The sequence below is a fragment of the Equus asinus genome, chromosome 1 (genome assembly GCF_041296235.1).
Source record: "Equus asinus isolate D_3611 breed Donkey chromosome 1, EquAss-T2T_v2, whole genome shotgun sequence".
NCBI classification, from domain to species: Eukaryota; Metazoa; Chordata; class Mammalia; order Perissodactyla; family Equidae; genus Equus; species Equus asinus.
The window spans coordinates 204,272,825-204,300,733 of record NC_091790.1 but is presented as its reverse complement, the minus strand read 5'-3'; positions in this window follow the sequence as shown (position 1 = coordinate 204,300,733).

Genomic DNA, 27,909 nt, shown 5'->3' with positions numbered 1-27,909 from the left:
ATACTCCCAGCAAATGGCAACCAAAAGAAAGCAGGAGCAGCCATAATTATATCAGACAAAATAAACTTCAAGCCAAAAAAGATACTGAAAGACAAAGATGGACATTATATCATGATAAAAGGGACATCCCACCAAGAAGACATCACACTTATCAACACACATGCACCTAACATAGGAGCACCAAAGTATATAAAGCAACTATTAACAGACCTAAAGGGAGAAACTGACAGCAACACAATTATAGTAGCGGGCTTTAACACCCTACTTACATCAATGGATAGATCATCCAGACAGAAAGTCAACAAAGGAAACAGTGGCCTCAAATGAAAAGCTGGACTTAATAGATATATATAGAACATTCCATCCAAAAGCAGTGGGATACGCCTTCTTCTCAAGTGCACATGGAACATTCTCAAAGATACACTATATGTTGGGGAAAAAAATACACCTCAATAAATTTAAGAAGACTGAAATCATATCAAGCATCTTTTCTGACCACAATGCTATGAAACTAGAAATCAACTACAAGAAAAGAGCTGGGAAAGTCACAAATATGTAGAGAATAAATATCATGCTACTGAACAACCATTGAGTTAATGAAGAAATCAAAGGAGTCAAAAAAGACCTGGAGACAAATGACAATGAAAATAAAACATACCAAAACTTACGGGATGCAGCAAAGGCAGTACTAAGAGAGAAGTTTATAGCAATATAGGCCTACCTCAAGAAACAAGAAAAATCTCAAATAAACAGTCTAACACTATACCTAAAAGAACTAGAAAAAGAAGAACAAAGCCCCCAAATCAGTAGACAGAAGGAAACAATGAAAATCAGAAGAGAAAGAAAATGAAAAAGAGACTAAAAAAAAACAATAGAAAGGATCAATGAAATTAAGAGCTGGTTCTTTGAAAAGATAAACAAAATTGACAAGCCAGATTCACTAAGAAAAATAAGAGAAGGCTCAAATAAATATAATCAGAAATGAAAGAGGAGAAATTACAACAGATACCACAGAAATACAAAGGATTACAAGAGAATACTATGAAAAGCTATGTGCCAAAAATTGGATAACCTGGAAGAAATTAATAAGTTCTTAGAATAATACAACCTCCCAAAACTGAATCAAGACAATCTGAATAGACCAATCACAAGTAAAGAGATTGAAACAGTAATCAAAAACTTCCAAAAAAGCAAAAGTCCAGGACAGACATCTTCTCTGGCAAATTCTACCAAACGTTCAAAGAAGATTTAATACCTATCCTTCTCAAATTCTTCCAAAAAATTGAACAAGACAGGATGCTTCCTAACTCATTTTACGAGGCCAACATTACTCTGATACCAAAAGCAAACAAGGACAACACAAAAAAGGAAAATTGTAGGTCAATATCACCGATGAACATAGATGCAAAAATCCTCAACAAAATACTAGCAAATCAAATACAACAATACATTGAAAGGATCATACACCATGATCAAATGGGATTTATTCCAGGGATGCAGGGATGGTTGAACATCCATGAATCAATAAATGTGATACACTACATCGACAAAATGAAGAATAAAAATCACATCATCATCTCAATAGACTCAGAGAAAGCATTTGACAAGATCCAATATCCATTTATGATAAAAACTCTGAATAAAATGGATATAGAAGGAAAGTACCTCAACATAATTAAAAAGGCCACTTATGACAAACTTACAGCCAACATCACACTCAATGGTGAAAAACTGAAAGCTAGTCCTCTAAGAACAGGAACAAGATAAGGATGCTCACTCTTGCCTCTCTTGCCACTCTTATTCAAAATAACATTGGAAGTCCCAGACAGAGCAATTAGGCAAGTAAAAGAAACAGAAAGATCCAAATTGCAATAGAAGAAGTAAAACTATCACTATTTGCAGAAGACATGATTCTATATATAGAAAACCCTAAAGAAGCCACCAAAAAACTATTAGAAATAATTAATGAACACAGTAAAGTTTCAGGGTAGAAAATAAACATACAAAAATCAGTTGCATTTCTATACACCAACAATGAACTAGCAGAAAGAGAAATCAAGAATACAATCCCTTTTACAATCACAACAAAAATAATAAAATACCTAGGAATAAATTTAAGCAAAGAGGGGAAAGACGGATACACTGAAAACCATAAGACATTATTGAAAGAAACTGAAGAAGACAAAAAGAAATGGAAATAAAGTCAATGCTCATGGACTGGAGGAATAAACATAGTCAAAATGTCCATATTACCTAAAGCAATCTACAGATTCAATGCAATCCCAATCAGAATCCCAATGACATTCTTCACAGAAACAGAACAAAGAATCCTAAAATTTATATGGAACAGCAAAAGACCTCGAATAGCCAAAGGAATCCTAAGATAAAAAAACAAAGCTGAAGGCATCACAATCTCTGAATTCAAAATATACTACAAAGCTATAGTAATCAAAACAGCATAGTACTGGCACAAAAACAGACACACAGATCAGAGCCCAGAAATAAACCCACACATCTATGGACAACTAATCTTCAACAAAGAAGCCAAGAACATATAATGGAGAAAGGAAATTCTGTTCAATAAATGGTGTTGAGAAAAGGAGACAGCCACGTGCAAAAGAATGAAGGTAGACCATTATCTTACACCAAACACAAAAACTAACTCAAAATGGATTAAAGACTTGAACGTTAGAGTTGAAACCATAAAACTCCTAGAAGAAAATGTAGGCAGCATGCTCTTTGGCATCACTCTTAGCAGTATCTTTTTGAACACCACATCTCCTCAGGCAAGAGAAACAAAAGAAAAAATAAACAAATGGGACTTCATCAGAATAAAAAGCTTCTGCAAGGCAAAAGAAACCATCAACAAAATGAAAAAAAAACCCACCAACTAGGAGAAAGTATTTGCAAATTATATGTCCAATAAAGGGTTAATTTCCAAAATATATGAAGAACTCATACAACTCAACAACAAAAAACCAGACAACCTGATCAAAAAATGTGCAGAGGATATGAACAGACATTTTTCCAAAGAAAACATACAGATGGCCAACAGGCAGGTGAAAAGATGTTCAACATCACTGATTATTGGAGAAATGCAAATCAAAACTACAATGAGGTATCACCTCACACCCATCAGCATGGCTATTATTTAGAGGAAAAGAAATAACAAGTGTGGGAGAGGATGTGGAGAAACAGGAACCCTCAGACACTCCTGGTGGGAAGGCAAACTGGTGCAACCAAGAGAGAAAACATTATGGAGATTTCTCAAAAAATTAAAAATAGAAAAAAGCATACAATCCAGCTATTCTACCACTGAGTATTTAACCAAAGGACATGAAATCACTAGTTCAAAAAGATTTACGCACCCCTATGTTCATCACAGCATTATTCACAACAGCCAAGACATGGAAGCAACCCAAGTGCCCATCAACAGATGAATGAATAAAGAAGATGTGGCATATGTATACAACGGAATACTACTCAGCCATAAAAAAGACAAAATCGTGCCATTTGCAACAACATGGATGGACCTTGAGGGTATTATGTTAAGCAACATAAACCAGACAGAGAAAGACAAACACCGCATGATTTTACTCATATGTGGAAAATAAACAAACACATAGATAAGGAGAATATATTGGTAGTTACCAGAGGCATAGGGAGTGGGGGGAAGACGAAAGGGGTAAAGGGGCATATACCTATGGTGACGGATGGAAACTAGACTTTTGGTGGTGTACACAGTGCAGTCTATTCAGAAGCGGAAATATAATGATGTACACCTGAAATTTACATAATGTTATAAACCAATGTGACCTTAATAAAATAATTTTTCTTTAAAATTAACCCTTACCTAATTTTTAAAAATTGAATGTGTGTTAAGTAAAAAACAATGATCTCATTTTTAGGTGTTGGATTTTGAGTTCTAACAATACAGGGTATGCCTTGATTTTTGCAAAGGAGACATTTAGAGGAGTCCTGCCCACAACCTCCCAGAATGGTCGGCTCTGCAGCCAGAAGTCAAAGGACATGACAGCACAATAGCTCCTCACAGCCTCCAGTAAGACAGCATCCACTGCCTCCAACCATGCAATGCCCCTCTGCGAGGAAGTCTCACCTCCAGGAAATCAATGATTCCACAGGGAGCCCTCAGCTGGCATAGCGCTCAGTTGCCATCCGCACCTGCAGAATGGGCCAGGCCTGGATGTTGGGCAGGAAAGCCCTAAAATAAAGCATACACAGCTCATCAAGAAAGGGCTAGTAATAATTTTCCAGGAAGTCAAAAAGACCAAGTGCCAATATTTGTTTTTTCCAGAAATATAGTTGGAAAACACCATCTAAATCATGAGGAGATCTTGACAGGAAAGAACTCTGGAGGCAGAGAAGATAAGAGTGGACTCATACAGGGGCAAATGATTGGCATCTGGGTCCATCGATGAGCAGAGGAACTCGGCCCCCCGATAATGGATTATGTCGATGAGCTTTGGCTAATTTTGAACCATGGCGCAGGGTGAGGTTGGGGCTGGGACAAGAAGAGTTCGCCATTTCAACGCAAACATCTTATTTAAACTAGGATCCAGAGCGCTTCCTCTGATCTGAGTGTCACAGGGACCAGACCCCGAGGGCAGCCCTTAGGCCTGGGTCAGTGGGTACTAACAATAAACCTTCCACGGTCCCTCCCAACAGTTCACATGTGAAGAAACTAGGGTTCAAAAAGGTGTCGTTCCTCCCCAAAGGGTGCCCCATTACTAAGTGGAAGATAGGCATTCAGACCCAGTTCTGATTGCAGTGGTGCCACTGCTGGGCTTGACCATCACCAAATGAGTCAGACTGACGAGTCGGGTGGGAGCTCAGAGGCTGGGCACACAAGATGGGTATAGAGGAAAGGAGGTGCGATTCGGACATGAAAAGAGGGGTGGGGGACACTGCAGGTGGAGAACAGTATGGCCAAGAGCCTGCAGGAGAAACCATCCACACAGAAGCTGATAGGTTAGTTTAGACACAGCATGATGTTGGTGCAGAGGAGGAGCAGGAGATAAGACAAAAAACGTGTGGGTCAGAATTTGGCAAATGTCGAACGCCAGCTTGAGTTTCATACCGTGAATCAGGTTTCAATGTGCATGTTAGCCTTATTTCTTTTTCCTTACGGTACATTTTGTGGAAACCCCCCAAGAGTGTAGCTGCGTTGTTGGTATGCCTCTCAGGTCCCTCACTCCGATTGCTTTTAACATCCCTTTGATTCCATCTCCAGGCTCCAGGATCCCAGATGGCTGCATTCTAATATCCTCATCATCACAGAGGCTTAATTAAATGCCGTCAGACTGCCGAGGGCAGCATTCTAAGACAGCCGCCAAAGTAGCTACTCCAAGACGGTCCTGAGTCTGGAGAGGCACGCGGGGTCACAGCATTGTCTATCTCTGTGTGGGGAAGAAATCAGAAGCGCTCACTTAGCCATTGTTATGCATAACAGGGAAGAGAGGAAAGAAGGCCTTCTGACTGAGAGACGCTTAGCTGTTCAGGACTCAAGGCGCAGGCGTTCTGGGAACAGCACTGTAAGTACATTTTCAGACAGCTCTGTTTTGATGTCTTTAAAGCTTTCCTTGAAGCTGGTCAAGATATAGAGCTATTTGCATACTGAATGTAAAACAACAACGTGCCCTCACGCCCTGCGAATACACAATCACGGCAAAGTGACCCCACTCCCTCCTTGTTTGCCTGCTGTCTGTGCGTTCTCTCCCTCTGCGTGCTCTGAGAGGAGACACACGTGTCTCTGGGGGCCACAGGTAAGGATAATGATTAAGTCACGAGACAATTAAGTCACGAGAAACACCCCTGCCCCCGGCGCCTGGGCACTGCGAAGTTCTGATCTTCTGCAAACTCAGGGCTATGTGGACAGTCAGTCTGGGAAAGAGACACAAAAGACTCTCTCTGCCAAAATCAGGACCCGGACCCAGAGACAAAGGCAGGGTCACAGGTCACGGCCAGTCTGGCTCCTGGGCAGGACGGGGAACTGAATGCAGGATATTGTCCCGACTCAGCAGTCCAGTTCAGGACACTGGAGCCTACAATGGTTTCTATTTCCTGTTAGAGACGGTGACCAAATAATTTATTGGGGACACTTCTGAGAGCAAAAGGGGACGCTATTAACAATTACCCAGAACAAAACTTGTCCAGGGCAAATACGAACACAAGTCACCCTACCATCGGATTGTGTCCAATCTCCTCTTCCCAGCAAGCAGAGCCCCCAAATCCTACCGCACACCCTGACCCCAGTAAGGTCACCCTATGGCCCCCTGCAGGTCACTTTCTAGTCTTGATAATGGTCCACAGCCTGCCTCCCCATTCTGCCAAACACATGCCCCCACGTGTGCATCCACATGCATGTGCACATCCAGGCACGCGGACACACACGCATACACATGCTCACACACACGGATGTGTGCTAGGCACATCCTTCCGACCCTAGCTTCTTCCACCCTTTGGAGCTTCCCATTCCCAATCTGAGTCAATCCGAACGTTCCATACTCTTCGTGGTAGATCAAGTCCATCCCACCCCCTCCCGCGTCTGTCTCCATTTGCTTCCAGAAGGAGAGCAGTATGAGTTTTCCACAAATGCCACAGAACCCCAGATCCTTGGGTCCTCAACTTCCAAACAAGCCAGTGGTGGGAGGAAGGACGGCCAGCAAGGAAGAAAAGCAGGAGGTGGTGGTGACATGGCAATCATTTCCTCTCCCAGAGGTGGTCAAATCCATTCTCATTTGCTGAATGTCATTCCACCCCTCAAAGCACACTCTTTTCATTGCAGCTACACGTGGCAGGGTGAAAATGTAGCCCACCAACCGCCTGCCCCCTCTTCATCCAGCAGGCCCCTGGCCCACAGGTGTCCTGGCAAAGAGCTCCCTTTCCTGGTCCCACGTGGCCCTTGTTCTGTTATCGATGGGGCTGGAAATCAGGAGCCCTCTTCCCAGCCCTGCTCCTGTCCAACCGCATCCTCAGAGACTCTCCTCACCTCGGACCCACCCTCCTCCTCTGTAAAATGGGCATAATCCATCGGTTAGTCCTACCGCTGGAGGTTGCAGGAGAACTAAGCGAGAGTAAAGATAATGCGAGCATAGCTTCTCTGCAGCGTAGTCTTCTGCACCAAGCTGCTGATCACCCGCCCACCCCAGCCTCTCTGCCCCGTGGGCCCCTTCCTGGCCGCAGCCCCACCTGGCTCAGGGAACAGGCCTCCTCCCCCACCCAGCAGTAAAGTGAACGCAGCCTTCCCGCTGCCCCCCTCACCCTGCAAGCCCACTCCTCTGTAAGCACTGCCTTCACTGGGTCTCCTCAGCTGAAAGCTTTGGTGCCATCCTGGTTCCTGCCGGGGCACCGACTGATGAAAGCACAAAGTGCTGTACGCAAGAGAGAGGTCGTGCTGGGAGCACAAACGATGCTGATTAATAGGATGAAAACAACGTGAGGGAAGGGACCTCTGGAAGAAAGTGGAGAGAAAGGAAACAAGCGGGATTCCAGTGTGACCACGTGTCCCTGCTGGTTTCTCAAGGATGTGCTGGTTTACACCTGTTATCCCAGCATGATTATTAACAGCACCTCCTTTTGCTCTCAGAAGTGTCCTGACTTGGACAAAAAGTTAAATGGTGAGAAAAAGAAGAGCAGCCCTGCCCTCCGGGAGCAGGCCTGGACCTCGCAGCTGGCCCGGTGTGCCCCTGGTGACCACAGACACTTGCCTGGAACATCAACCTCAGACAAGGCCGTCCAGTGCGGCCATGGGAGACCAAGGCAAAATCATACCCCTCAGTAATCGTGTCTGAACGTGGACAAAACGTGAACATGATGGCCAAACGCCCCTCCACCCTGGCTAATGGGAGTTCCTGTGGCTTCTTCAAAACTATCAGCCTCAATCTAGTCGTCTCTCCTTCTAGATCAGACCTATTAAGCTATCCAAGCAGAGAATCACTCCCACTTCTTCCCAGCCACATCCAATCCACAGCAAAGCCTCTCTTCCTTGAACCATCCCCCAAATCACCCGGCACGAGCCCCACTCCTATAAATCCTTTCTCACACCCTACTGCGGTGCCCCACAGTTCCTATCAGGGGTGTCTTCTCCTTCGTTACATGAGTTAAATCCAACTCTCAACTCAGACGCATTCCCAGTGGCTTTTGGCTGGAGGACTTTGACAGTGGTCTGCTCAGACTTGTCAAACAGAGAACGAGGGCAGGGCTTTCAGGCCAGAACAAACATTTGTATTTGGAAATAAGCAAGGCGAATCCCAAGAACCCCAAAATCGAACTTGCTGCAATTTATCACTGCTGGCCTATAGATTGGTTTCCTTTCTAGACCTCTTCTCCCAAATAATCACAAGTCAATTTTAAGTCCCTACAATCCTGATTGCAACTCTTAAAGGAAAAACCTTGAATGATTGTCATGTCCCACATAATATCCGCATGAGCTCTTGGCTTAGTCCATCCACGTACAGTGTCAAGCAAACTTAGTATGTGATGACGAGTGTTAAATAATAGTAATCCCCTCACAATTGCTTTCCATTTGCAAATTAGGCCTAAAAGACTAGTGAGATGCTGATCTCCGAGGGGTATGGAGTCCCCACAGCTGAATCATCACATTTTCCAAATACTTAACATAATTGAGTTTTGTACAGAGTAGCTCAGATATCCACTTGGGATCATTTATGACTCATCTTAAAGCTAGAAAACTAAAGCTTGGTATTTTTGTTTCCCAAATCAACTTGTTTCCATAGCAGTAGGTCAACATAATTGAATAATCTTTCTTTTTTTTTTTCAGCCTTAAGTCCTGAAGTTGCTAATCTCTCTGTGTTTTGAAGGATTCGTTCGAGGACGTGCAGTCTAGTCAGTGATGAGCAGCCTGGGGAGATCTTCTCCAGGAGGATGGGGAGCAAGATCCATTTCCTGCTCTCCTGGAAACGCTCGTCTTACTATTGTTGCGCCTTAGATGCAAGTGGCATGTGTCCTCGCCCTGGCCCTGCAGGGACCTGCTGTGTTCACCCTTCCTGCCCCGCTCTCTGCAGCGCCCTCTTAGAGATGCTGTATTGTGGGCCTGGGATGGGCACTCAGGGATGCTGAGGGCAAAGGACTCCAGAAGCACATCAAAGGCAATTGAAGGCCAGTACACCCACCAACAACCACCCTCAGACAGGGGGGTCTAGGAGACAGGAAGACGAGGAGAAACAGTGAATTTTAAACACATTACTCAGACGATCAGAAATCCCATAACCGCAATCACAGAATGTTAGAAATCGTCTGAATTATCGAGTCCAACCTTCTTATTTATTTAATAAATAAACATATAAAGGATGATACCTGGGAAGGTAAGATGAGACTTTCCCAAAGGTCATCCATTAGAAAGACGCAGACAGGAGCGTAGATCTCTTGGTATCGGACTCGCCACCAGCTCTCTGAAGAACTCCATTCCATTGTCTTCCATGCTATATTTTGGATAATTTAAGTGAATCAAGACACTGAAAATTATTCGCATTAGGATAAAGCCCTACTTAACTCCCTATCCCAGTCAGCTACGGCCTCACTCCCCGGATTAAAATTTATTTGCTGCCAAATATAAAAGTACAATAACTAAACAAACAAAATAAATAAAATGTTTAAAGTTACCTTGCACTCTAGTTCTTTAATTAATCTGCATCATGTCAGCCCTGTGACAGTGCTTATACTGTGTGGTTTTTACTTAACAAATTATTATATACTCTCCAATAAATGAAAAAAACGGAGCATGCACATGAGCGTGTTCTACGTGACAGCCTTGGGGGAGGCATTGCGGATTTGCCCATTAGACTGCAAGGACTTGGAAAGATAAAACATAAGTTATTTGTATTTATTTATGTATTTAGAGGAAGATTCGCCCTGAGCTAACATCCACCACCAATCCTCCTCTTTTTGCTGAGGAAGATTGTCCCTGAGCTAACATCCGTGCCCATCTTCCTCTATTTTATACGTGTGTAAAATGTGAGCGGTGCCATGCCCGCACCCGGGATTCGAACCGGCCAACCCTGGGCTGCCAAAGCGGAGCACATGAACTTAATCACTGCGCCACCAGCTGGCCTCAGAATGCAAGTTATCCTTAAATCAGTAATCCACAAATATGTACTGAGTGCCTGCAAGTCTATGAAGACAGAGACTGATGATGCGACTCAGGAGGTCAATGGTGCCAGGTGTCGACTGAGGTGCTGATGTGTCTACCTCTGTGCAAGTAAGTGGGTTCCTTTCTCCACTTTAAAGAAAGGTGGGGGCTGGCCCGGTGGCACAGTGGTTAAGTACACACATTCTGCTTCGGTGGCCCAGGGTTCACTGGTTCAGATCCTGGGAGCAGACATGGCACCATTTGGCAAGCCATGCTGTGGTAGGCATCCCACACATAAAGTAGAGGAAGATGGGCACGGATGTTAGCTCAGGGCCAGTCTTCCTCAGCAAAAAGAGGAGGACTGGCAGTGGATGTTAGCTCAGGGCTAATCTTCCTCAAAAAAAAAAAAAAAAGAAAGAAAGAAGTGTGTAGTATCTTTCTGTCAGAGGAACACGCTTCATGTAAAGTGCCCACCAACCAACAGAACCACCAGATTGGAGCGACAGTCCACCCGGAAGCCCACTCCCTCCCGTTCTCAGGGGAGAGTTTTACCGTCCTGTCCCCTCCCAACACTGTGGGACCCTGGCTGCATGTCCACCTGCAAACCCAGGGGAAGTCATCAGAAGAAACCTCAGCACGTTGCTGAGTATCTGTCATGAAACCAGGTGAACTGAGGATGTCAGGCTCCCACCGGACACAATCTGCACACTCGAAAAGGATAATCAAATTGAGGAGAGTGAAATGAAGGTGTCCATTAGCGCACAAATGGAAAACACTCATCATGAAAACACACTCAGCCGAGATCGCACAATGAAAACACCACAGCAGCACTGAGAGAAGACAGAGAACTGAGGAACCAGAGTACAAGCTATTCTGATTTTTTTTCACTTATTGTATGTTTATATTTGAGAGCAAATTAATTTTAGCCTGGAGAGTGAGATGATCTGATGAGACAGCAACTGCCTAGGATTTGGGCTGAAGGAAACCTGTAAGAGATGGTGAAGCTCCCTGAGGCCACCCCAGCAGGGAGCCGCTACCATCCCTAGTCTGGAGGAGCCGTTATCAGAATCTGGAGAGCCGGAGCTGGTGCTGCAGGAGAGGAGGACCCCCAAGAGGAGTGGTGGTCTTTGTAGGGGTACAAAGTCATTGCGATTGGCAGCCTAGCAGAGACAGAGACAGACAGAGACAGAGACAGAGACAGAGAGAGCCCAACCTTTCCTGCGCCTGATGCCTTCATCCTCCATACCTAATTGGGATCCAGAAGGTCAGGGCACTGTTGCTGCAAACCGTAAAGGCCAACTTCCCTGACCCAAAGCAGTGAGTCCAGCACAGGAAGTTCCCAGGTACACCGACACGGGGGCAGCCCCAGACCCCAGCCCGCCGGAGCACGTCCCTGCGTGGACAGGACAGGGTCTGTCTTCCAGGAGGCAGTTTAGCAGAGGTAAAACGATGTGCGCTTTGAATCAGACACACCCAAATTTTAATCCTGCCGGGAGTTAGTTTTAGGCTCAGGAAGGCCAAGCATGTCAATCAATATGATAGAGTAATACTGCTCACCTAGAAACACCTCTGTGACGATGCGGTTGGACAAATACGAAGCGTTCCGTGATGTGGTAGGACACAGTAGATGCTCTGTAAATAGTAGCTATGGCTCTCCTGTTCTCTTCCTAAGACAATACAAACTCTAAATGGTGGTGCTGGACTGCTTTTTCTCGCTTTATGACAAAGATCTGTGGCTGGTAACACCATTTCAATAGACCATTGCGTCACACCTGCCAACACAGATTCAGAGCATTTGCACAAGAAGAGTGGAATTGGGTCCCACTTCTGAGAGCCTCAAGTATCTTGATTCCTTTGTTACTTCGGAATGGAGACCCTGAGTGACCACATTCAGCAAGTTAATGGGATAAATCAGAATCTCCAAATTATACCCTTTCCACTCCCTACAGACCAGAGGTTCTCAACGGGGATGGGGGTGGGGAGATGATTTCAACCCCCAGGGGACATTTGACAACGTCTGTAAACATTTTTGGTTGTCACACCCCAGGAAGAAGAGAGGGTGCTTCTGGCATCTAGAGGGTGGAAGCCAGGGATGCTGTTACACAGCCCACAGCACACAGGACAGCCCCCACATCAAAGAATTATCTAGGCAAAAATGTCAGTAGTTCTCAAACTAAGCTGTAGAGAATCGCGGTGTGTAATCAGAGATGGTGTGAACAGAGTGGGAGTGGAGGCAGAATGAAGCATTGAAAGCTTTGCTAGAAGAGGTGGAAGAACTCTCTTGTCAGAGTCGAGCCCTGGGGCAGTTGACTAGAGAAAAGAAGAACCTGAAAAAGGTGAAAACTAATCTGGAGCCATCGCCTTCCCAACTGCTGCTCTTTCTGCATTTTCCCCAAAAGTTCCAAGAAAGCTTCCACGAAGGGAGGTAGTATGGAGTGGGCAAACTTGCTTTTCATTTCCTCTCTTTAGTCCATAGTTTTCCCTACAGGTGGAAGGAATGTTGCAATATTCTCCTTCCAAAAGTAATTGATGAAAAGAAACTGTCCAAATATGATTCTGTCTGAACAGATGCCCGACTATTCAGGACATGTCCACAGACACAGGGACGGCTGTGAGTCGTACGGAAATATATGCCTAGGATCTCCTGTAGCCATTTGGTGACTCAAAACAAAAACGTGGTTCAAACTAGCTTAAACCATAAAGGTAATTTTACTGGTTCTGGAAATTGGAAAGTCCACAGGCATGCCTTGATCCAGTGGTTCAATGACGTCCTCAAACATCTCTCTACTCTGCCTTCCCCTTAATCCTGGCTCTCCTCCTGGTCTCAAGATGGCTTCTGGTAGTCCCCAAGGGTATAAGGTGGGAGTGACCTTAACTCACATCCCAGGAGAGGCTCCGAGGCTCACTCTGAGTGTATTGCCGTAGGTCGTCTGCCCATCCCTGAACCAATCACTGTGACCAGCAGAATGAGATTAACCAATCGTTGCTGAGAAATTAATGGATCCCACACAAAACACATGGTCAATAATGGAGGAAGGAGTGGTTTCTCAAACCAGTTAGGATATTATTCCACACTATTATCCTCAGAAAGAAAAAGAACGGATGCTGGGCAGCGGAAAGCAGATGCATGATAGTCCGGCCAGGTTTAACCAACCGTTATGTATCGAGTCCCTGTCGTGTCCTCAGCATGGCACTCTGTGACATGGGGCATCCAGAGTTGGATAAGACTTGATCAAAAAGCCCAGACTGTCTAAATGGTAAAGGTAACACACATGGAACAGGAAAGAAGAAGTTAACTAGGTGCCAAGTTGCACAGCACAGACTGCAAATGATGGAAATTCAGAAAAGGATACTCTGACTTCCAAGAGAAGAGATTGACGTTGGCCTCAAAAGGTGTACAGGGTTTGTACGGACTGCAGAAGGAAATGGGTGCATGCTGACCAAGAACAAGGAGAGAATGAGATCAGAGACTTGCCTGCCTGGAGCCGAGGGTGAATGAGAAAGAAAACCTCACCTCTGGATCGATTTCCTCTCCTAAGCCCCTGGCTCCCTCTGTACTGGTGACCACGTGTGCTTATTTACTTTGACAAGCTCATTTAATGTGAGCTGAAAGACCATCTCCTTAAAATGGAAAAGATTCGGATAGTCAGTTCCTTTTATCAGTTTTCCCTTCTGGGAGACACGTTCTACTCATCAATTTTCTTCTTCAAAACCATTAGTCAATCAGCAAGAAGGGAACCGGTGCTTTTGCTATGCAGGCTGGTGACAAATGAGGGCATGAATTTTCCCGGGCAGGCACTTTGCTTTGCCATTTGCCTAACCAGCAGCAGACAAACACAGTGTCATAGATAATGTCGTTAAGATTACCATGGCCTTTTATGAGAGATAACTGAGAGTGATTAGAAATGTTAATGCTACAGACTTAGAGAATGCAGCCCAGTCATGAAGGATTGTTTCCATATGAACCCTTAGGCTGCCTGCAGGCATGGCACCAAGAGATTCTTTCTAGTTGTTCTGCTTAGTATGAAGGACAACCAAAAAAATATCTTCTAAGTGTCTTACAGGGTGCTCTTCTCCCACTCCCGGCCATGCACTGGCTCCCTGGTCCCTGCTGGGATGCAGGCAGAAGTTTTAAGATGAGATCCGAGATCTCCACAGGCTGACTTCACCATGAACCTCAAATCCTTCACCTGCCAGTAGATGCTCTGCTCTTTACTCAGGCCCGGCTGGCTCCCTGCTGCCACCGTTGAAGCCACCTGTAAATTCAAGAGGTACAGCACATAAAACTTCGATGCACAATAAGTGAGAGCGGGTGTAGAAATAGCAGCAGTAGCAACAGCAGCACCAGTGGAATAGTTTCTTTGGAATTCTCAGGTGAAAACTTGGCAGACAAATATTAATAGCTTCCTGAACCCAGAATTTCAACAGTTTGTAAAGATTTCACACAGAAGCGATTGGTCAGCTTCGCTTTATCTGTGGAAGGAAAAGCCATAAAATTTCCCATGAGATTTGTAAGGCCTTGCCATTCAATCCCTTTGTCCTCAACTCTCCCGTGGGACGGCAGTAGGGGTTTGGGCCCATCATGTTTAATGAAACTTTAGGTTACAGCTTCTAGGCCTCAGTAGACTTCTTAATTATGGATGATCTTGGTAACACTCCCAAAAGTCACAGGGCCTGGGGAAACTACGTAATTCCTTCCCACTGTGGCCAGGAAACTATTCCCAAACAAGATGTTATTAATCCTCGTGTAGGCAAGAAATCTTGGAAGTGCAGAAATATGCAAGAAAATACCTGTGAATTCCACCGCCCAGCTTGTTCCCCCGTCTGCTGGCCCAGCTCCACCCCGCCCAGCCCTCAACCCAAAGGGCGTCCCTTCCCTGCCAGCCCCTGAAACAAACACGGTTCCACTCTGTTGTGGTGGATCATGTTCCTCCCCCGAGAAAAGATGTTGGGCTCTTAACCCCCAGTGCCCGGGAATGTGACCTTATGTGGAAAGAGGGTCTTTACAGAGGCAATCAAGTTAAAATAGGGTCATTATGGTAGCCCAATTTGTCCTGATAAAAAGGGGAAATTTGGACACAGAAACAGACATGCACGCAGGACGAAGGCCACATGAAGACGATGGCAGAGATCAGGGTGACGCCCCTCCAGGCCAAGGAATGGCACAGATTGCCAGCGAACCATCAGAAGCTCTTGGAGATACACGAGCAAATTCGCCCTCGCAGCCTCAGAAGGAACTCACCCTGCCGACACCTTGATCTCAGACTTCCAGCCTCCAGAGCTGCAAGCCAACACATTTCTGTTATTCTGCCCCCAAGTTTGTGGTCCTTTGTCATGACAGTCCCGGGAAACTAATACACTCCTTCCTGACTTGGATCCCAGGCTGAGGGCTGCACGGCTGTGGGAGTCTCTCTCTTCCCGGGGATCACTCATCCTCAGGAAGACATGGCAGGAGCAGCCCCACGGAGAGCCCCACGTGCTGAGGAACTCAGCCTCCTCCCAACAGCCCCATGAGGGGTCTTGGAAAAAGGACCCCCAGGCGCAGCTGAGGGGACCGCAGCCCTGGCCTCCGGCTGGACTGCAGCCCCATGAGAGGACCTGAGCCAGAGCCCCCAGCTAAGCCACGCCCATTTGTGGCTTTAAGCTGCGAAGATTTGGAGTAATTTCTCATGCCGCAGTAATGAATACAGATGGCTTTCAGGATTTCAGACACTGAGATGTTTTCACATATATTCCTTATCAACAAACTCCTTTGGAAGGCAGCACAGAATTCAGCCATTTTTATCGGGAACAGGGGAGTACGTTGCGTTAAAAATTAACATGCCAAATACTAGAGAATAAAGATTCCACCCTTTTAACACAAAGATGATCACAGAGTATGTGCTGCTCCACCAAGATGCCCTCTTCAAGACATGCACTCAGACCCAGCTGCTGGGAATACGGGCTGAGGGCCCATGGCTGCACCAGTCATTGGGAATTGCTCTCAGCCATGTGGAACTGCCTACTGGAGGTTACGACCTGTCGGTGACTTGCCAATGTGGGATCTTATGGGCAAGCCCCTACCTCACACTGGGAGAAGTCTGCGGATAGGGCCCAGCTCCCACAGGGTGTCTGGGCCTCAGCGGCAAGTGCGCTGCTTCCCCTCTGCCCGGGCCTGCACCTCTTCCCTCCCCATAGTGTTTCAACCCTCAGTCCTCCTCGTCATTTATTTTGTATCTTTGTACTTTCTTTTTTTTCAACCAAGTTAGCTTTTACTTTGTGGATTTATTAACTTTCCAAGAAAGGAGGGTTTCCATTTATTTACTTAGCATAGAGTCTTTTTTTGTTGTTGTTTTTTCAGACTCGTACCTGGGCTAACACCTATTGCCAATCTTTTCTTTTTTTTCTTTTCTTCTTCTTCCTCTTCTCCCCAAAGCCCCCCAGTACATAGTTGTATATCCAGTTGTGGGTCCTTCTGGTTGTGGCATGTGGGACGCTGCCTCAGTGTGGCCTGATGAGCAGAGCTATGTCCGCACCCAGGATCCGAAACAGTGAAACCCCAGGCTGCCAAAGCCGAGAGCGTGAACTTAACCACTCGACCCCCTGGAGTAGAGTTTTCTACATTCTTACTTCCTGCTTTTAACTTGACAATTTCCCTCCATGTGCTCGCTTTGGGTTTGCTTTGTTGCTTAATTCCCTTGTTTTTTGAACTGATTCTTTAATTCATTTACTTTCATTCTTCCATTTTTATTGATGTTTAGTGCTATGAATTTTCTTCTGATCACTGCTTTAAATATATCATGCAGATTCTGCCATGTAGTTTTCATTATCATTCAGTTTTAGAAATTCTATGATACCAATTTGCATTTCCCCTTTCATGCAAGAGTTATTTAACAACATTGTTCCAGGTGGAAGGGCCTTTTTCTTTTGGGATTTGTTAATAATCTCTAATTTTACTGTGCCATAATCAAAGAAAATAGTAATATTTCACTTTTTGGACTTACTGATGTTTATTAATGATTACTAATATGCAATTAAGTTTTGTAAATGCTCCATGTAAACTTGAGAAGACAGTGCCTTCTCTATTATGAGGATGTCTCCTTCAATGTGGATCCATAAGATCTTCCCATAACGTTGTTGGGTCTTCTCTATTCTCACTGACGTTCGTCAGCGTGATCCATCCTGTACTGAGAGTGATGTGTTAAGGTCTCCTGTGTGTTTCTGTCTCAGCTCTTGGCATCTCCTGTGATTTTTGCTTCATGAAAGTGATTGTAGTACTAATTGACGAATACATATAGGTTACTGTTGTATCTCCATTACACATCATGTTCTTAGCATTTTAAAACCTTCTTGTTCGTCACATTTCATGCTTTTAGGTTTCAATTCTACTTTGATATCAGGATTGCAACCTCATTGTCTCTCTCATTGCTTCCATTTGCCTTGTATACCTATGCCCATCTCTCTACAGTCATGCACTGCATAAGGACGTTTCGGTCAATGACAGGCCACATATACAACTGTGGTCCCATAAGGTTAGTTCCATGTAGCCTAGGCGTGTAGTAGGCTCTACCATGTAGGTTTGTAAGTGCACTCTATGATGTTCACATAAGACAAATTGCCTAACGACGCATTTCTCAGATCATATCCGGGTCGTTAAGCAAAGCGTGACTTTTTCTGTATCCTTCTGAATCACTTTGTTTTAAGCGGTCTCTTGTCACACAATTGCATTATGGGACAAACAAAAGGTCTTTGGATTTCAATAGTGGAGTCCATTCAAAATTATTGATATGACTGACATGTCAAATATTAACTTGGTCATCATATTTTATGTTATGTTTTGTGTTAATTTTGCTATGTTCCTTTCTTGGCATGACATGTATGCTTTGCTCTTTATTTTCAAATTTTTCATTCTTTTGTGCTCAGGAATATTCGTATTTTTCTTTTAGTGTTTACCTTTGTGCCTGGGTTCTTTTTTTGGTACCGTTGGTTCCCTTCTTTCTTACTTAATCTCTTACTATCTGATATACCGGTACTGAATGGTACACTTTAACTCCCACCTACTTCCTAAAAGACAATAAATGACTTTTCTTTCCTCTTCATTCTATCTTTTCCTCTTGTTTTTCAGTCACACAAATTTCTGTTTTTCATAACAAGGTAATATTTGTATATTGGTATTTCTTCCTTGCCTCCGCCTTTGTTTTAGTCTTATACACACAATCAAATAGATTAGCGTGCACATCATGGGTCCTTCTGCTGGAGTTTTTCAAGTCATCTCTTGTTTAGATGGAGCTCATCCTCTCTTAGTTTCCTCAAGAAGGGGACACGGGTACACAAGTCCCCACGTTGTCAAATATCTAAAACTGTTGTCTATGGTCCTGATGCTTCACAGACAGTTTGATTAAAAATAAACTTTTCACAATTTCTTTCACTGAGTTTTTTGACATTCTACCACTCCATTCTTGCTTTGCTTTTTGTGTTGTTTCTGAGAATTCTAATTACAGATTAGTAATTTTGCTGTTGTAAGTTATTTAATCCTTTTATCTGAAAACCTTGGAATATTTTTGTTTACCTTTGAAGTCTAAGTGTTACTGGGCTACGTTGTGAAGTTGATTATTCGTTCCTTGTTCGTTTTTCCAGGTATTCAGTGGGCCCTTTCAATATGTAAATTCAGGTCTTTTTCTGTGTCTATAAAGTTTTCTTGGGTTACAATGTACATATTATTTCTGTCCCATTGTTTGATTTTCTACATCTGTGACTTTAATTATACATATGTTGTTTCTTCTTTGAATATCTTCCCATTCAACCTCTTTCTCTTTATCATTTTCACTTCTTCCATTGCCTTATTTCACTTGTGGATTGTTTTTTTGCAGTTCTTCAATGATCCTTATTACGTTTCATTTGAGTCATCTTCACTTCTGAGATGGGTTCATCTTTCTCTTTTGTTTCTTTCCTGAGTTCAATCAACTCTCTTTTCATTTTTTTCTGTCTATTTTCATTTTTAATATTTGATTTCTGATTCAAAGTGGTTCTTCACATAATAAATGTCTGTTTGAATATATTTAATTCACTTGACAACATCCTACCATCTCCTTTTGCTTCATGGTTATCTTTAGAGGAGGAGTTTCAACAACTGAAATGTGTTAATTCTCATTTTTCATATTTTTGTGGTAACTGTATACAGAGTTACTCAGTGTCACGCTATTCATTTTGCATATTTACAGCGGTTTACAAGATTTCTACTCTAGTGGCATGGTGTCCTCTTCTGTCTGTATAGCATAGCTTGGTTTCCTAAGTGAAGAAGTTTCTTGTTGATGTATGGAGTGGCTACATGCACTCTATTTTTATATTACTTTTTGCCTCTCAGGACCTTAATTTTTCCTTTAACTTCTTTTATTTTTTACCACCCAGTCACCAAAAGTGCCAATCCCTTATTTTTTGTCTTTTCTCACCAGAAGCTATGCTTTTTAAAGACTGCCACCTGAAATCATATATACTTTAAGTCTCTTCCCTGTACTCAGTGGGGTAGTCTATTAATACAATTTTTCAGTATTTTTACAGCTAGGATAACTATCATTCTGGTCATGGTTTTAGAATAATTTTAGCCTTCACTCCCTTCTTCTCTCTTCTGTGCATTATGTTTTTTTTTTTAAATCAGACCGTCTTTGCTGCAACAAAGGTTTGCGAAAGAGTCGGAGAGATTGCTTACTGAGATTTCTTTCTTTCTTTCTTTGCTTAAAAGCACTTGAAGTTTGTGCTTCATTGTCTTCTTGTTATGCCAGTGTCCTGGGTTTTGAGTCATTTTACAGGTTCTTCTTTTGCATTATCTTCTGTATTGTGGTGAGACGTGGATTTAGGCAGCTGCCATTGTCCCCAGCTACCCGGAAGAAAACAACACATATTTTTTGAGAGATATCTATCACCAGGACTTAAACTCTGAATTTGCAACTATTCAAAGACAGGATATGTATAAAGCAGTGAATTTAAAAAGGTGATGAATAACCAAATTCCAAAACTACCCTGACCAAAAACCTTATGAAGATTTAGATAAGAGAATGTTTTTTGTGAGACAGGGCACAGAATGGTGGTTGGGAGGGCGGGCTCTGAAGTCAGACAGCAGTGAGTTTGAATCATGTCCCTGCTCCCTACCAGTTGTGCAGCCTCAGGTAAGGATTTTTACACTCATTTTACAGATCAAGAAGCTGAGGTCTAGGGAGTTAATCATATATCTACCCTCGTGGAATACTAATAATTACGTGAAAGAATGCATGAAAAGGACTTTAGTTAGAGTTTATGGTGCAGAGCAAATGTTCGTGAAGTGTTAACCATTGTTATTAACAAAATAACAGAAGAAATTAGGAAAGGCTTCATGGATGATAAGTGCTTAATTTGTACATTAAATTCTAAGTAATAATGGTGGAGAGAGATTCCTGGGGCAACTACAATATGAGGAAAGATGTAGGAATGATTCTTGAGCCTGATACATTGGCAAAAGATGGTGACAGGTTGAGTTTCAGAAAAACAAGACAACCGTTTTTCCCCGTCTGAAGATTTATGTGGAAAAGCAGAGGTAGATAAGAGTGGATTGATCTGTGGACTGATTATGGAGGCAACTGAATGAGTCTGAGGACGTGGGGGTTGACCTAATGCAATGTTTCTGGAGAAACTGGTCCAGATAATATTAATAATGTGTCCTGATAAAAACATGTGCTAAGTCTATATACATTTGGAAAGATTAGGTTGAATAAAGCTAAATTCATTTCTTTATGTCAGAAACTCACTCTGAGCTTTAGTAGTATACTGGTTTGCATTATGAATCTTCAAAATGAGGATATAGTATTCAGCAATATTTCTCAAGTTTGAGTACTATTTGTAGCCCTTTTAATGTAAAAACAAGATAAAACACTCAGATCCCAGTTTGAGTAGGTGAAAAATAGAACTCAAGACAGCCTGAAATCTGGACCTGCTAAGGGATGCTACCGGGAAACTGACCATTGCTGCTCACCCTGAAGAGACTTAGAGGATATGAAACCTCACCATAAGGACAGAAACGTTTGACCTGCTAGAATCCTCTTTCCATGTGAGAGACATTATCTATTGCTCTGTACCTGAATGGTAAGCTCTGGAGATACAGGAAGCTACTAATTCATCTGCTCTCTGTCATTATCTTTGGTCATTGGTACATGCAGCTTTGTGTTTGATACTCATGTCCACACCATCTCCACACTTTTAGCAGTTTCTTGCCATTTTCATTCCATGTCTTTGTCTTGTACCTACCTTCAGTAGGCAAGACAAGCCCCTCCATTCTTGGAACCCTTCAGGGGGAACGGACGCTGAATCTTTGAAACCAGATGGGCTCCATTCTCTCATTCCTCCATCTTCTATAATACCTGCGCCCACCCACCTACAAACACACCCTACCAAGCCTGCAATACACCTTGGCTTCTGTATTGCTGGGTGTGAGTTTTCCTCATGGGCGAATCTATCATGAAATAGTCATATTCCCTCAAAGAAAAACCAACCCTATGAACCTTTGAGCCTGTGTAATCTTGTAGTGACTGCTTTAGAAATGGTCCCAAACTAAGGCTCAGCAGAGCTGCCCTAACTGGCTGTGGAGTCTGTTATCTTCCAAGGCACAACTTTTCTGCATCTGTGTCTCTCTTAGCTGAGAGGCATGCCCAGTTCCAGCATCTTTTGGCCTGGCAGTTCTCAGAGCCTGCAGAAAGGACTCACGTTTGTCTTCCCAAAAGCCTGCAAGGTGTCGGTCCTGACTGGAACTTCTGTGAGGGTCCTTGCCCATCCTGGCCAACGCAGCCTGAGTTGGAGCTATTGCAACCACCTTCCCCTTCTAGGAAGAGGTTTGAGTCTCTTACAAAATCAGAGGCCAACAGAAGGATCTTAAACATCACTCCAGGCCTCTCAGGAAATCTGTAAAGAGTTTAATGTCATCAGCCAACTCTGGCAAGGCTGCACTCCCTCTTTCTTCTCTTCTGTCAATCACTCTGTGTCTACCCTCGGGCTGGCGGGCATTCTGAAATCCTCTCTCAACTCAGTGTCCTCTGAGATTATAGGAGGGGTTTTGAGAAGACAGCTCATCTTTATCGATCTATACTCCAAGAACATTACTGGTATCATTTTCAAAAGAATAGGCTTGCATTTAACGGGCTGTGATCTATCAATGCTATGCATAAGCTCTTTACAAGTATGTTATTGATACTGAACTTGGTCACTCCTACCGTAGCCATGGATCTCAGTCCATACACTCAAGTGAGCAACAACAACAAAAAACAACTCCTTTAATAAACCAGCTTAACTCTTTACTGAGGCCTCCATTCCACCAGAACCTCAGTTCTTTCCAGGATTCTCTCACCTCCTTGTGGTTTTTCCCCAGCTCAAGGGTATTCCAAAGTTCCCAGGTGTTTGTGGAGGAAAGAAGTCAGTCCTCGGCCCCCAGTCCTCACAGAGTGCTCCTGAGATGTCTGCCTGGCCCCCTCGGGTCCTGCTCCCCTGCCGTAATGGGACCTGGGCATCTTCAGAGAGCCTTAGTCCCATCTTTTGAGATGCACCATGTAGCCAATTCTCTCTGGGCTCTTTCTGCCTCTCCAGCAGAAATTCTGAGAACAGGAGGCCACAGTCAGTTTCGGTCTCAGTACTGGTCACTCCTGTCTCCCTGCCTCCCTTTCACCCCTTCAAGAGATCCCATTCATGCCTCCTCAAGATTCTCTGCATTTGCCCCAAATTCTCCGAAGCTCTGAGCAAGGAGGATGGCAGTGGTCACACACAGTACTTTTACTTTGAATTTCCCACACACTGTCCTGAAGACAATGGCATGCTGACCCACCCCTGCTCACATGGTGGATGCATCGGGAAACTGTGGGTTAAAGAAGGAGCGAGTCATAAATTAATACTGCAAAACATTATTCTGCTGTGTGTGTAAAGTATACTGATGAAAGGAGACAGAAAACTGTCCTCCCACACGGGGACAGCCACCAGGCACTAGCGTTGACAGGCCTTTCACAGGTTAGGTGAGAAAAATTATCAGTAAATCTTGCCCTTGAAACTAAACAGAACTGTCCGATATGGACTCCCAACAATTATCCATCATCAGGCATGAGGATTGTCTTACCTCTGTGAGGTAAGGAAGAGAACGTACGTCCTCCATTGCTGGGAAGGAAAAAAGAGGTCCTGTTGCAGTAGGGCCCGTGGAACCCCATGACTCGGTGGATCTGATGAGACCCAGTTCCTGACGGGCAGCTCCAGCCACATAGCGTTTGACAGTCCCTGGTCACAGACATGCAATGCCAACCAGGGAGAGAGGGGAGGTGAGACGAGGAAGGGAGGAATGGCAGTGAAGGATGCACCAACGTGTGGATTGTGGCTGCGAGAGAGGGGCCTGACATCCCTCAGAATTGTCCTATTGAGAGATGAGGCAGCCGAGCTCCCACCCCAGGGTGGTCAACGGTTGTTCCAAGGGCATGAACGCTCCCACACTCCCAGCCCGTCCTGCTCATTTGCAGGTGGAAGCAGGGACCCAGGGACCCTCCCCAGGCCTCCAGCATAGGACACAGGATATGACTGGGGGACCAACAACACCTGTTTTGAGTGGCTCCAAGGGTATGGCCACATGGGAGAGAAAGAAAGGAAGAGACACAGGGAAAGGCATTGCAGGGGCTGCCTCTGTCCCAAATAAGGGGGCCTGGTCCAAGGGTCCCCAAAGGATGCTCTTCTTCTGCACACTCTGCCACTCTATACACAACCTCAATGTTATCAAAAGTATCTTCAGTGCAAAGAAAACAATAAAAAAGGCATAAACTCCAGGTGAGCCCCATGTCACCAAAGTCTTCCCAAATGGTCCGTATCATATATCACATGAGAGCAAGGAGTCTGGAGGCTCACTGCACCCAAAGCCCAGCTCTGATATCCTTGCTCTGACCTTGGGCAAGGGAAGGGACCTCTCGGTGCTTCAGGCCCCTCATCCATAGACTAGGGATGGTACAACATAGGTCCATCATCCCATCTCCACAATTCCAAACCCCGAAAGCTCTGAGAAATTGGGAGCTTTTTCATAACTTTTTGGCAGCACTCCTGACCTGAACTAAAATGAAGGAATTTGTAGTCTAGACTTTCCCATTTATGATGAATATTCACATATTTCTCTGGAGAAAGAGTCACATGTTTAATTATAGGGTGCAGCTGAGGATGTGACATTATATGTGGTATAAGCACCACGAAAAGCTAATCAGGAGAAAATCATATTCCGAACAACGTCCGGTCTGAGAGCTCTGGACCGGGAGTATACTGCCTGTCCACATCATGGTGGGTGGAGTTTTGAGATTAGCAATGATTCGGGATGCAGACATTAGCAGATTGCAAGCACATATGTAGTGCTTACCGTGGATCAGGCAACCTTCAAAGCCGTTTCCATGTATTAATTTACTTATCCATTGCTTTCAATCCGCGAACAGTTGCATCTTAAGTGATCGCCAATATTGAAACTTTCTAACCACATCACAGGTGACCTGTAACACTGTGAGCAGGAAAAAACCCATGACTTAGAGGCTTTGTGGGTGTGTGTATTTTCTTGTGGTAAAAAAAACACAACATTAAATGTAACTTCTTAACCAAATGCATCCACATCATTGTGCAACAGCTCTCTGGAACTTTGTCATCTTGCAACACTGAAACTCTCTACCCACCAAAAACTAATTCTCCTTTCCCTCCGCCCTCAGCCCTTGGTAACCATTCTACTTTCTATTTCTATGATTTTTTTGACTACTTTAGATACCTCATATAAGTAGAATCATACTGTATTCGTCCTTTTTTGTCGGCTTATTTCAGTTAGCAACATGTCCTCGAGGTTCATCCATGTTGTAGCGTGCATTAGGATTTTCTTCTTTTTTAAGGCTGTATAATATTCCATTATCCGTTTGTACCACATTTTGTTTACCCATTCGTCTGCCAATGGACATTTGGGTTTCTTCTACCTCTTGGTTATTGTGAAAATTCTGCAATGAAGATGAGTGTGCCGATATCTCTTTGAGATCCTGATTTCAATTCTTTTGGATGAATACCCAGAGATGGGATGGCTGGATCATACAGTAGCTCTATTTAAAAATTTTTGATGAACCTCCATACTATTTTTATGGCACCCACACCATTTACATTCCACACTGCACAAGGGTTCCAACCTCTCCGCATCCTCGACCACATAAGTGATTTTCTGTGTTTTTGATAGTGGCCATCCTGATGGGTGTGAGGCGACACCTCGTGGTTTTGAGTTGCGTTTCTCTAATGGTTAATGATGTTGAGCATCTTTTCATGTGCTTATTGGCTATTTGTATGTCTTCTTTGGAGAAATGTCTATTCTATCCTTTGCCCATTTTTAAATTGGGTTATATGATTTTTTTGTTGTTGAGTTGTAGAAGTCCCTTATATACTCTAGGTATTAACCCTTTATCACATATATAATTTGCGATTATTTTCTCCCATCCTGTAGGTCGCCTTTTCACTCTGTAGATTGTTTCCGTTGACATGCGGAAGTTTTCAAGTTTGATGTGGTCCCATTTGTCTGTTTTTGATCTTGTTGCCTGTTGTGAGTTTGAGGTTTTTTAAAAATCTAGAAGTTGACTCAGGAAGCCAGTCCCCTTGTGATGAATTCAGAATAAAAGAACCTCAGACCCACACTGAGAGCAAGTCAGAGCCGAGAGAGGCCCTTCACGGCTGAGGCCACAGCTCAGGATGCTTTATCAGTGTGGGGAGGCCGTGCGTGGGAGCTGTCGAGAGCTGACTTTCATCCAGATGAGAAACCATTAGGCGCAGGATGAGAGGAGAGGGGAGGGGAAAGGAGGACAGATGGCTACACAAGAGGGAGATTGCAGTTCAGAAGGCTCGCCTGCCTTTTTTCTTTAGAATGACACCTCTTGGTCACTGTTGAGGCCAAGGACTAGAAATAACAGGGCTCACCTATGAGGCTAGAAGGGAACATGCCACATCAAGGCTCACAAGCTCACAACTGGCATCCAGTTCTGAAGGCCTCATGTCGACAAGACTGCCAGGTCCTCCCCGAATTTGCTCTGTACTGATATTCTTTCTGCAGAGTTATTGAGCTGGAAGACGGGCATTGAAGGAAAGCAAATCCACAGGATGCAACTTGAGGACTGAATACTCCACCAATTAAATGGTCTGCCCAGATACTGGAATCATACTGTCTTAGGAAGAAATGGGCTGACGCGCCCTTCATGCAGTCAGGGAAGGCGGTTAGGAAACAACACAGAGAGGTGCCAGCTGGGCTGTGTTTTGTTTTATTTTAAAACCTAAATCACCCTCACCATGTTTTCTGTAACATCGCAAAACCTGGAAGGTCCTGGTGTGACTTTGGCTTCATCTTGCAGTTTCAGAGCCAGAATTGGTATTTTCCCTGGATATTTAGGGGGCACATATACTGAGCTATTGCTAGATGAGTAAAAGAGGAAGTGGGAACAGTAACAAAGTAACAATAATGATACTCTCTTCACCGACCGGCTAAAATGGACAAGGTACTTTAATAAACAACTATCCTAATGCCAGGAAGTCATTAGAACATGATCCAATTTTACTGATGCTGACAGTTCATGAAGAGTAAATAACGACCCACAGTTGGAAGTGGCAAGGCCTGAAATAGGACTCATGGGCTTCTAGCTCCCAGAAGGTGCTCGATAATAAGTGTTTGAGTTAAATTTAACGCGATGAAAAAGCAGCCTTACTGTTGAGACATGCAGTTCACACTTTGCTGGGCATAGCAGAGAGAACAATAAACTCAGGGCAAATCACTGGGCTGGAAACCGGAGCACACCCCATTCAGTTTGCTGTCTGACCTAAAGACGACACTCAGATAGTCTAATCCTACAGAGATCTCAGTCCACTTAATGAAAGGACATACAGCACCCATGGAACTGTCTAGGCACTCCTTTCTCCAAGTCTTGAACCAAAACATTAATTACTCAATGCAACCCAGTTTTCACTGCAGGCTTAAATAAAATACTAGTTTCAATCACCTGCTGGATCTGTAGGGGATGTATGACTACACAGCAGCTTCACTGATACTGGAACTCCTGTGTCTGAGTTCTGGTCGCTTCAGAGCAAACCCTTTGAAAGACTGCGGGATGCCTCTGATGCTGCGACTGCGCGGGGCAGTTTTTAAGCTTCCCTGTCAGAGCGGCCACGGAGACACTTCCACATCTTTCATGGTGCCAAATCCTTGGGTTTTGAGGGCAAATGTGATATTTAGAAGCAGCCAAAGTCATTAGGAGTCATTTTAAGGTAAACTAATACGGGTTTTGCTCAAGAACTAAACTGGTAAAACTGATTTGGCTTAAGTTGTTTCTTTAAAAAAACGTCTAGAGCTTTTAAAAGATAATGCCATTCTTTGCCACAGTTTTGGAAATTTAGCAGCCCCCTAAAGCGAGCCCTCTTACAACTATCATTTATTTCAACGCGTCGTCTGATGGTTACTGCCCATCCCCATCCTGCGGGGTGGGCACCCCACCGCGCGCACAAGCGCCGCCTCCTACGGGGTCTCCAGGTTCGGTTCGGTCGGCTCCATCGAGAGGCCTTGGGTACAACTTCACTCCCCTGACAGCAAGAAAGAGTTCATGTTTGCCTCACTTCCTCTTCCCTGCTTCTCTCTCTGCTTATTTAGCAGAGAAGAAAAAAAAGTACTTCTTTTTTTAAACAGCTAAGATCGTGCCCCTCATTTCCATAAGCTCCTTGTGATTGTTACCCCGCACCAAACATCCTAGCTCCGTCTAAGCAAACCAAGCCGCTCTGTGCTTCTATAATTAATCGCT